The sequence below is a fragment of the Somniosus microcephalus genome, chromosome 13 (assembly GCF_052327205.1).
Source record: "Somniosus microcephalus isolate GS21.2 chromosome 13, FLI_Smic_1.0, whole genome shotgun sequence".
In the NCBI taxonomy this organism is placed as follows: domain Eukaryota; kingdom Metazoa; phylum Chordata; class Chondrichthyes; order Squaliformes; family Somniosidae; genus Somniosus; species Somniosus microcephalus.
The window spans coordinates 129,444,867-129,455,029 of NC_140999.1; the positions used below are offsets into that span (position 1 = coordinate 129,444,867).

Genomic DNA, 10,163 nt, shown 5'->3' on the forward strand with positions numbered 1-10,163 from the left:
ATTCTATACATGCAACATATATGAGAATCTGGGTATGTAAAGGTAATGATCAGTTAAACTCTTTCTACCTTTAGACCATAATTTTTAATTTCCATTGAACTTTCTCAACAGGTTTTGGTTTGACTAATGTAGGTACTAAATAAGCACTTTGCATCTGTCTTCACCAAGGAAGAAGGTGCTACCAAAGTCATAGTGAAAGAGGAGGTAGTAGAGATACTGGATGAGATTAAAATTGATAAAGAGGAGGTGCTAGAAAGGCTGTCTGTACTTAAAGTTGATAAGTCACCAGGACTGGATGGGATGTATCCTAGGATGCTGAGAGAAGTTAAGGAGGAAATCGTGGAGGTACTGGCCATAATCTTCCAATCCTCTTTAGATACGGGGGTGGTGCCAGAGGACTGGAACATTGCAAATGTTACACCCTTGTTCAAAAAAGGATGCAAGGATAAACCCCAAAACTACAGGACAGTCAGTTTAACCTCGGTAGTGGGGAAGCTTTTAGAAATGAAAATCAGGGACAAAGTTAACAAGTGTGGATTAATTAAGGAAAGCCAGCATGGATTTGTTAAAGGCAAATCGTGTTTAACCAACTTGATCGAGCTTTTTGATGAGGTAACAGAAGGGGTTGATGAGGGCAATGCAGTTGACGTGGTATACATGGACTTCCAAAAGGCTTTTGATAAAGTGCCACATAATAGGCTTGCCAGCAAAGTTGAAGCCCATGGAATAAAAGGGACAGTGGCAGCATGGATATGAAATTGGCTAAGTGACAGGAAACAGAGAGTAGTGGTGAATGGTTGTTTTTTGAACTGGAGGAAGGTATACAGTGACGTTCCCCAGGAGTTGGTACTAGGATCACTGCTTTTCTTTATATATATTAATGACTTGGAGTTGTGTGTACAGGGCACAATTTCAAAATTTGCAGATGACACAAAACGTGGAAGTACAGTGAACAGTGGGGAGGATAGTGATAGACTTCAAGATGACATAGACAGGCTAGTGAAATGGGCGGACACGTGGCAGATGAAATTTAACGCAGAAAAGTGTGAAGTAATACATTTTGGTAGGAAGAACAAGGAGAGGCAATATACATTGGAGGGGGTGCATGAACAGAGAGACTTGGGGGTATATGTGCACAAATCATTGAAGGTGGCAGGGCAGGTTGAGAAAGCAGTTAAAAAAGCATAAGGGATCCTGGGCTTCATAAATAGAGGTATAGAGTACAAAAGCAAGGAAGTTATGAACCACCTTTATAAAACACTGGTTTGGCCTCAACTGGAGTATTGTGTCCAATTCTGGGCACTGCACTTTAGGAAGGGTGTGAAGGCCTTAGAGAGGGTGCAGAAAAGATTTACAAGAATGATTCCAGGGATGAGGAACTTCAGTTACGTTGATAGACTAGAGAAGCTGGGGTTGTCCTCCTTAAAGCAGAGAAGGATCAGAGGAGATTTGATAGAGGTGTTCAAAATCATGAGGGGTCTAGACAGGATAGATAGAGAGAAACTGTTCCCATTAGCGGAAGGCTCGAGGACCAGAGGACACAAATTTAAGGTGATTGGCAAAAGAACCAAAGGCGACATGAGGGAAAACTTTTTTATGCAGCGAGTGGTTAGGATCTGGAATGCACTGCCTGAAAGGGTGGTGGAGGCAGACTCAATCACAGCTTTCAAAAGGGAATTGGATAAATACCTGAAGGAAAAAAATTTGCAGGGCTACAGGGAAAGGGCAGGGGGGTGGAACTAGCTGAAGTGCTCTTGCAGAGAGCCGGCATGGGCTTGACAGGCCAAATGGCCTCCTTCTGTGCTGTAACCATTCTAAATACTATGATTCTAAGAAAATGAGGAGTGGTATTTATATCTGTGATTCTGCGTGTGTTGAGTTGCTTATCTGAGCTGAACCGAGACCCTGTCTTCAACACGAGTGTCCTCAACTCCATCCTGCAGCATACTACCCGCCACCATCTCAGCACAACCCCAGCCCTGCATGAGGTTGAAAAGGTCATCTGACAACTGAAGAACAACGAGGCCTCAGGATCAGATGGAATCCCCACTGAGGCACTAAAGCATGGTGGCGAAGCACTACTGGCGCAAATTCATGAACTCATTCCTCTTATCTGGAAGGAGGAGAGCATGCCAGAGGATCTCAGAGATGCCATAATTGTGACCATCTTCAAGAAAGCTGACAAGTCCGATAGCGGTAATTACAGAGAAGTTTCTCTGCTGTCTGCCACAGGGAACGTCATCGCAAGAATCCTCCTCAATTGCCTTCTCCCAGTGGCTGAAGAGCTCCTCCCAGAGTCGCAATGCGGATTCCGCCCACTAAGGGGCACAATGGACATGATCTTCACCGTGCGCCAATTACAAGAGAAATGCAGGGAACAGCACCAACTGCTGTACATGTCCTTCTTTGACCTCACAAAGGCCTTCGGCACTGTCAACTGTGAGGGATTATGGAGTGTCCCCCCCAAATTCGGCTGCCCTCAAAAGTTTATCAACATCCTCCGCCTGCTTCACGATGACATGCAAGCCATGATCCTGACCAACGGTTCCACCACAGAGCCAATTCACGTATGAACTGGGGTCAAGCAAGGCTGTGTCATCGCACCAACGCTCTTCTCAATCTTCCTTGCTGCAATGCTTCATCTCACCCTCAGTAAGCTCCCTGCTGGAGTGGAGCTAATTTGCAGAACAAACGGGAAACTGTTCAACCTCCGTCACCTCCAGTCCAGATCCAACGTCATCCCTTCTTCTGTCGTCGAATTACAGTATGCAGATGACGCATGCATCTGCGCTCACTCGGAGGTCGAACTCCAAACCATCGTCAACACCTTCACCGAAGCATACGACATCATGGGGTTTACACTAAACATCTGTAAGACAAAGGTCCTCTACCAACCTGCCCCCGCCACACAGTACTGCCCCCCAATTAGCAAAATCCACGACAAGGCCTTGGACAACGTGGACCACTTTCCATACCTCAGGAGCCTACTGTCAACAAGGGCAGACATCAGTGATGAAGTCCAACACCGCCTTCAGTGTGCCAGTGCAGCCTTCGGTCACCTGAGGAAGAGAGTGTTTGAAGACCAGGACCTCAAACCGGGCACTAAGCTCATGGTCTACAGAGCAGCAGTGATACCCGCCCTGCTATATGCCTCAGAGACATGGACCATGTAAAGCAGGCACTTCAAAGCACTGGAGAGGTACTACCAACACTGCCTCCGCAAGATCCTGCAAATTCATTGGCAGGATAGGTGCACCGTCAGTGTTCTCGCTCAGGCCAACATCCCCAGCATCGAAGCTTTGACCACGCTCGATCAGCTCCGATGGACGGGTCACATCGTCCGCATGCCTGATACGAGACTCCCAAAACAAGCGCTCTACTTGGAGCTCCGGCACGGCAAGAGAGCCCCAGGTGGGCAGAGGAAACGCTTCAAGGACACCCTCAAAGCCTCCTTGTAAAAGTGCAACATCCCCACTGACACCTGGGAATCCCTGGCCCAAGACCGCACAAAGTGGAGGAGATGCATCCGAGAAGGCGCCGAACACCTCGTGTCTCTTCGCCGGGAGCAAGCGGAAGCCAAGCGCAGGCAGCGCAAGGAGCACACGTCAACCCAAGCACCCCACCCACCCACCCCTTCAACCACCGTCTGCCCCACCTGTGACAGAGACTGTAGGTCCCGCACTGGACTCATCAGTCACCTGAGGACTCATTTTTTATGTGGCAGCAAGTCATGCTCGGTTCCGAGGGACTGCCTAAGAAGAAGATGATCTGAGCTGAGCTTTGGGACTTTGCTGAAGCAGGGTTGCATTTTAAATAAATAAAAGGCAAAGGGCAAAGAATGTATTTTCTGGTACTCAGAATAATATATTTTTTGGGCAGACTGGTTCCGTGATCATTGATCAGCCAACACCTCTCCTAGTGAGACAGTGATGTGACCAATAACATACTGGTGTTACACCCAGTAAGAATGTTGCAGGTCTAGTTTTATAGGCTGCGCCAACCATTGTGTGGTGAGGTGCTTGATTTATGTTCCAGTGTGTTCAATGGCAGAGTAAAAGGGCGCTGTGACTGCTAGCACAGTGTCTGGGATAAAAGGGTGGGACTCTGTTTTCAGTCTGGTTGAAGACAGGCTTGGTTCCTGGAATAACTAGGGCTGAAAACTCCACTTCAGAACAGCCAAACCAAATTTATGGGAAAGATACGTCCTGCAGAAGGTGTATCTTAATAGTTTTACTAACATGTGGTTCTCCAGCTCTAATTTTAGTTAAAATGTGTAAAAAGGCGAATGCAAAACTTTTTGTGCGGCGGACACAATTAGACTAATGTCACCATAACATCAAATGCAAACGTAAATCCCGCCTAAATTATCTTGCTGCTTCTTTGTGACCTCTCGCCCTCTGCACCGTGACTTCAGGCTCGCTGAGCAAGGAGGCCGTGTGAAGGTGGCGGTGTGCACTCACGGGCGGTGGTAGCTGCGGAAGCTCAATTGAGGAAGGAACCGGGAAGTTCTGATAGGGACGGCTTTGTGTGCTGATTCTGAAAAGCAAACTAGACACTATCCAAATTCTGACTGCCCCTGTAAAGCATTTCTGATATGTTTAATCCCTCACCAGTTCACGGGGTATTCTTCCTCTTCTAGAATCACTGGGGGGGAAATTAAATTCCTAGAGCAAATGGGTGGGGATTAAAAGCGCTGGAATTGATGCGCATCGGGAAGCCAACTCCAACCCGCCGACATCCGCATTTAACTGCAGCGCATTAGCCTGCATGTGAGAAACCCCCTCGGGAGAGGCAGGTTGCCAATTTAAATATTAGGTGATTAAGAACTTTTTTAACAGGTGGTTTCAACTTTAACTGTAAGTGCACGGGTTTCCTGGAACTCACCAGTGAAAGCAAGGCGAGAGCACGGCGGCAATTGAGGGGGCTGAAGAAATGACAGGCAAAAATTCCCATGAGTACTGAGACTTCATAGATGCTTCCTTGCCTAACTGTGTGAAAGGCTTTTGCTCACAGCACCTGTTCTGAGAGTTTACTTTCATTACTTTACAGGTGACTTTCATTACTTTGGAGATGACTTTCATTATTTGGGAGGTCACTGTCACTACTTGGGCCTGCTGGAAGAAGACCTGCTGCCAAGTGGACCTGGTGGCCACGCTTTACCAGTAGCTGTCAAAGTTACCGCCCTCAATCCCTTTGCCTCAGGCTCCTTCCAGGGATCTGCAGGAGACATTTGAGGATTTGGCCCACAAATACATCACACAGGTGACCAATACCATGTTTGCCAGGGCAGGCAATTATGTACACTTTGCCACTGATGATGCCTGTCAGAGTGAGCGGACGCTCGGGTTTGCGTCTCTGGCTGGCTTCCCACAGGTGCAGGGCACCATTAACTGCACACATGTGGCAATCAACGCGCCCCCAGATCCCCCAGGAATGTTTGTGAACATTAAGGGCCTCCACCCCATCATTGTACAGCTGGTGTACAACTACAAAAAGATGATTATGCAAGTGTGTGTAAGATTCCCAGGGAGCTGCCATGATGCATTTGTCCTGCGTCAGTCCACCCTCCCTGAGCTCTTCGCACCTCGGAACAAACTTACCAGCTGGCTGTTTGGAGACAAGGGCTATCCACTTAATACATGGTGAGGAGTCCAAGCAATGAGGCCCAAGAGCGCTACAACCAAAGCCATATGACAACGAGTTGTGTCATTAAGTAAGCAATCGGCATGCTGAAGATGCGCTTCAGGTGCCTCGACAAATCTGGAGACGCCCTTCAATAGGCACCAGCCAGGGTGTCCAGAATGATCGTGCTGTGCCGCGCTCTGCACAACACTGCACAGCAGCAAGGATTGGACCTTCAGGGGGAGCACGGCACAGAGTGCAGCGCCTCTTCAGAGGAGGAGGAACGTGTTGCAGCCATTACACCAGCAGCAGCGCACATTGCTGCCCAAGATGCCCTCATAATGGCAAGGTTCAGTTAGGTTGCATCAGTGTACCCATCTAGCAGCCACATGCTAAACCCACTTGCCTCTGCACCCCCCTTCCCCCAACACAAAGCAGTCCTGCAATCAACAAAGCATCCCTTTCACAGCCCCCCATTGCTTGGCTTTACCATTCATCACAAGTGAGAAGGCCACTTGCCAGGCAGCAGGCAAAAATTGGCAAGACGGGAAAGTGGTGCAAACAAATAATATTTATGTGGCTCATAAATTAAACAGAAACCTAACAATCTAACGTTGCGCAAAACACCCATGTGCATACCCTGGTGCAGCTACAAATCTTTACTCTGCATCTTCCTACCGCTCCTATGTGGTGCAACCCCTGTGGCTTCAGCAGACGTAGAGGCAGGCTGCTCAGATCCCTGCTTTGACTGCTGAGATGCTCTTGGCCAATGTCCTCTGGGTTTTGGGCCCCATGAGGACCCTGCTAAAGATTGCTCCACCTGTACCTGTGCAGGGTTAGACTCAGCCATCAGGACATGAGGAAGCATGTAGGGGGGAGGAACAGGTGAGAAGTGGAAGCGCTTTGAGCAGAATCCCCAATTCCATATCCCCTTTCTCCATCTTCCCGCTCATTGCCCACCTGCACTTCCCTTTGAGAATGAGCTGGAGAGCACAGTGGGACACTGAACAGCCAAAGCTGTTTCATCAATCCTATTTAAGGTGGCATTCAGAGTGCAAGCCATTGCTGAGGGCCTGCAAGCACTCGTTTGACTGCCCATGGAAAGAGAGGTGGCCACTCTTTCCATGGACAAAGACATCATCACAAAGGCCTGCAACATCATGCCACTCATACTTGAGATGGACCCCTCCAATCTCTCTGTAAGCATGCACAGTGCAGCTGGAACGCCTACCAGTACCTCGCACATTCTTTGCTGCTGTTCCAGAAGTATCTGCTTCGTCGACGGCCCCCCAAGGTTCAGCATCTGCCTCCAGCTGAGCAGAACTTGGAGCATCCTACACCCTCTCCGATGTGGACTCTCCACTGCTGTCCCGATCTCCAACATCTGCTCTTGCTCACTTGTGATGTGTGAGACACCAGATGAAAACCCAACTATCTGTCTCACCAGTCCCACTGAAGTGTGAGTATCTGAGCTGGTGCATGGTCTGCACGAGTCCTGTGACGGTGCACCCTCAGAGTGTGTGACCTCCTCTGAGGAGTTGCCGTCGTCCTCCTGGACCACCTCCTGCAGGACGCTTGATGGCCCTGTGGGAGATTAAAGACATGAATTAGAACTGTCATGGTAAGAATGTTTTAAGTGAACATTATGCACATGATCATATTTCACTGGCTACTGACATCAAGTCAACATGAGTGAGTGTTGTATGCCATGTGGCTGTGATATTTAATTCTGTCACCAGGTAGCTGGGAGGCCCCCATCTCTGATGGCCAGGCACACCGAGACTCCACTTATCTGCAGCCCTTCCTCCTCTGCAGCTGAGTATTGAGATTGCTGGAGGACCACTTCTGGTTCTCTGCCCAATCCCTGGTGTTCTGCTCTCTTCTCCTGCCAAGAGGGAAAGAGGATGATTATGAGGGAGAGGCATGACATTGCATTAAGATGAGGGTGTCAGTGGTGGAGGGACAGATGGGGATGTGAGGAAGTGCATAGACAGACAGGAATGGGTGCACCTGCAAGGTAGGTTAGTCTGAGGAGTGATGTGCAGGAGTAGGCTTGGGAAGGCAGAGTGAGGGAGTTGGCGTGGTACACACAGCAGGATGTAGTTGAACGTGCCATTCGACTCACTTTTCCTGCCCTGATTAGGTCATTAAACTGCTTCCAGCACTATATCCAGGAGTGTGGCACCACACTCTTGCTGCTCACCTCCTGAGCAATCTCCAGCCATGCCTTCTTGCTCTCTGTGGCAGGCTTCTCCCATCGGCAGAGAAGAGTATCTCCTTGCGGGCCCTTACAGACCGCAGCATCATATCGAGGGAGGCATCTGTGAAGCGAGGCACAGAAGTGTCACGTTGGCACTCCATAATGACAGTTGCTTCCTTTGTTCCCCCACCTCACAATCCATCAACTGTCATCTTTGCAGTGTACCTTTAAATAATTCAGTTAAAATCAAGTCTTGCAAGTCGTCATCATGCCTGCTCACGGTAATTGGTCGGGGACCCCAGAAGTCAGATGCAAATACAATGGCTGGGTTAAAACGCCACTGACTGACGCACTGCACTTACTTCTGGGTTCGCCGCACGCTACCGGAGCCCCCCCAAGCACATCGCCACGTTAAAATTACCCCATAGAGTCATACAGCACAGAAGGAGGCCATTCCGCCCATCGTGTCTGTGCTGGCTCTTTGAAAGAGCTAACCAATTAGCCCCACTTCCCTACTCTTCCACCATAGCTTTCCAATTTTTTACTTCAAGTATTTATCCAATTCCCTTTTGAAAGTTGCTATTGAATCTGCTTTCACCGCCCTTTCAGCGGTGCATTCCAGATCATCATAACTTGCTGTGTAAAAAAAAATTCTCCTCATCTCTCCTCTGGTTCTTTTGCCAATTACCTTAAATCTGTGTCCTTTGGTTACCGACCCTCCTTCCTAAGTTCACATATGCTCTCTTCCCTTCTTCCCCTTTCCTCAACCACAGAAGTACTCTCCGTTGCTGATGGGGATTTTCACTGCTGGTCCTAATTCCAGCTCTTGGCCCATGTTGTTGTTTTGCTCCAGAAGCAGACTCTGTTCCCGATGCTATGGGCAAGAATTCCTGGTTCAGCAAATCCTGATTACATGATTGAGAATTTCCACCTGCAGCATTGGGTGTAGGGGCTATTGCCAGAACAAAGCCACTGAATCAGGTAGGAGCGGGAACTGGGACAGACAGTGAGAAAGGCATCAGGAAGTGGAACGGATCCTGTCCAACTCTGTTCCCGCAACCATATCCCTGAAGAGAAAATTTTAAGGTTGCTTCAATTTTTTTTCTTGGGTCACGCTTGTGGACTGAACGGAGATGGTCTGCAAAGTGGTCACCCCAACCTGCGTTTGATCTCCCCAATGTAGAGGAGACCGCATCGTAAGCAGTGAAAACAGTATACTAAATTGCAAATAAAAACAGAAAATGCTGGAAATACTCAGCAGGTCAGGCAGCATCTGTAGAGAGAGAAACAGAGTTAACGTTTCAGGTCGATGACCCTTCGTCAGAACTGGAAAAAGTTGGAGACGTAACAGGTTTTTAAGCAAGTGTAGGGGCAGGGAGGTGGGGGGGGGGGGGGAAGAGGGGAGGAAAGAACAAAAGGGAAGGTCTGTGATAAGGAGAGATTAAGAGACAAAAGGGATAATGGTGCAAGGCAAAAGGAGATGGTAATGGGACAAGTTAAGAAACAAAAGGTGACTCTAGATGAAGTGTAAATGGCAATGGCAGAATGATCAACAGCTGCCATGTGAGAGAAAAAAAGATAGGGGCCGAGGTTATGGTCTGAAATTGTTGAACTCGATGTTGAGTCCAGAAGGCTGTAAAGTGCCTAATAGAAAGATGAGGTGCTGTTCCTCGAGCTTACGTTGAGCTTCATTGGAACAGTGCAAGAGGCCGAGGACAGAGAGATCAGAGTGGGAGTGGAGCGGAGAATTAAAGTGACAGGCGACTGGAAGCTCAGGGTCACCCTTACGGACTGAACCGTGGTGTTCCGCAAAGCGGTCACGCAATCTGCGTTTGGTCTCCCCAATGTAGAGGAGACCGCATCGTGAGCAGCGAATACAGTATACTAGATTGCAAGAAGTACAATTAAATCACTTTCATCTGGAAGGAGTGTTTGGGGCCCTGTATGTTGGGAAGGGAGGAGGTAAAGGGGCAGGTGTTGCATCTTCTGCACTTGCACGGGAAGGTACCGTGAGAAGGGGCGTGGATGTTGGCATTGGTGCGAACTGGGTGCAGGAAATGAGCCCTGCGCTGGAAGGCCCGAGACCCGATTGGAACTGGGCCTCGGGCCTCATTTAAATTAGACCAGTGAGCTGCGAACGCCTGCTGTGCATCCCCAGGCAGCTCGCTGGTGAAGCGATCAATTTCGGGCTGCTGCGATACCGTCAGCGACCCTGAAGTAGATCCTTGAGGGCGGGCGGTGGGGGAGGCGGTGGGTGCAGGGAGGTGATCAGAAAGGGGCCTGGCTATCGGGGCAGGCCCTAAAACAGGCCCAGACGCAATTCTACACCATTGTGTTCTAC

At 49.0% G+C, this 10,163-nt stretch overlaps 1 pseudogene; it reads right to left on the reverse strand.

The window, feature by feature from the left end:
• Positions 1-6,571: 6,571 nt before the first annotated feature.
• On the reverse strand, positions 6,572-7,847 carry LOC147108595 (uncharacterized; annotated as a pseudogene).
• Between the last annotated feature and the right edge of the window lie 2,316 nt (positions 7,848-10,163).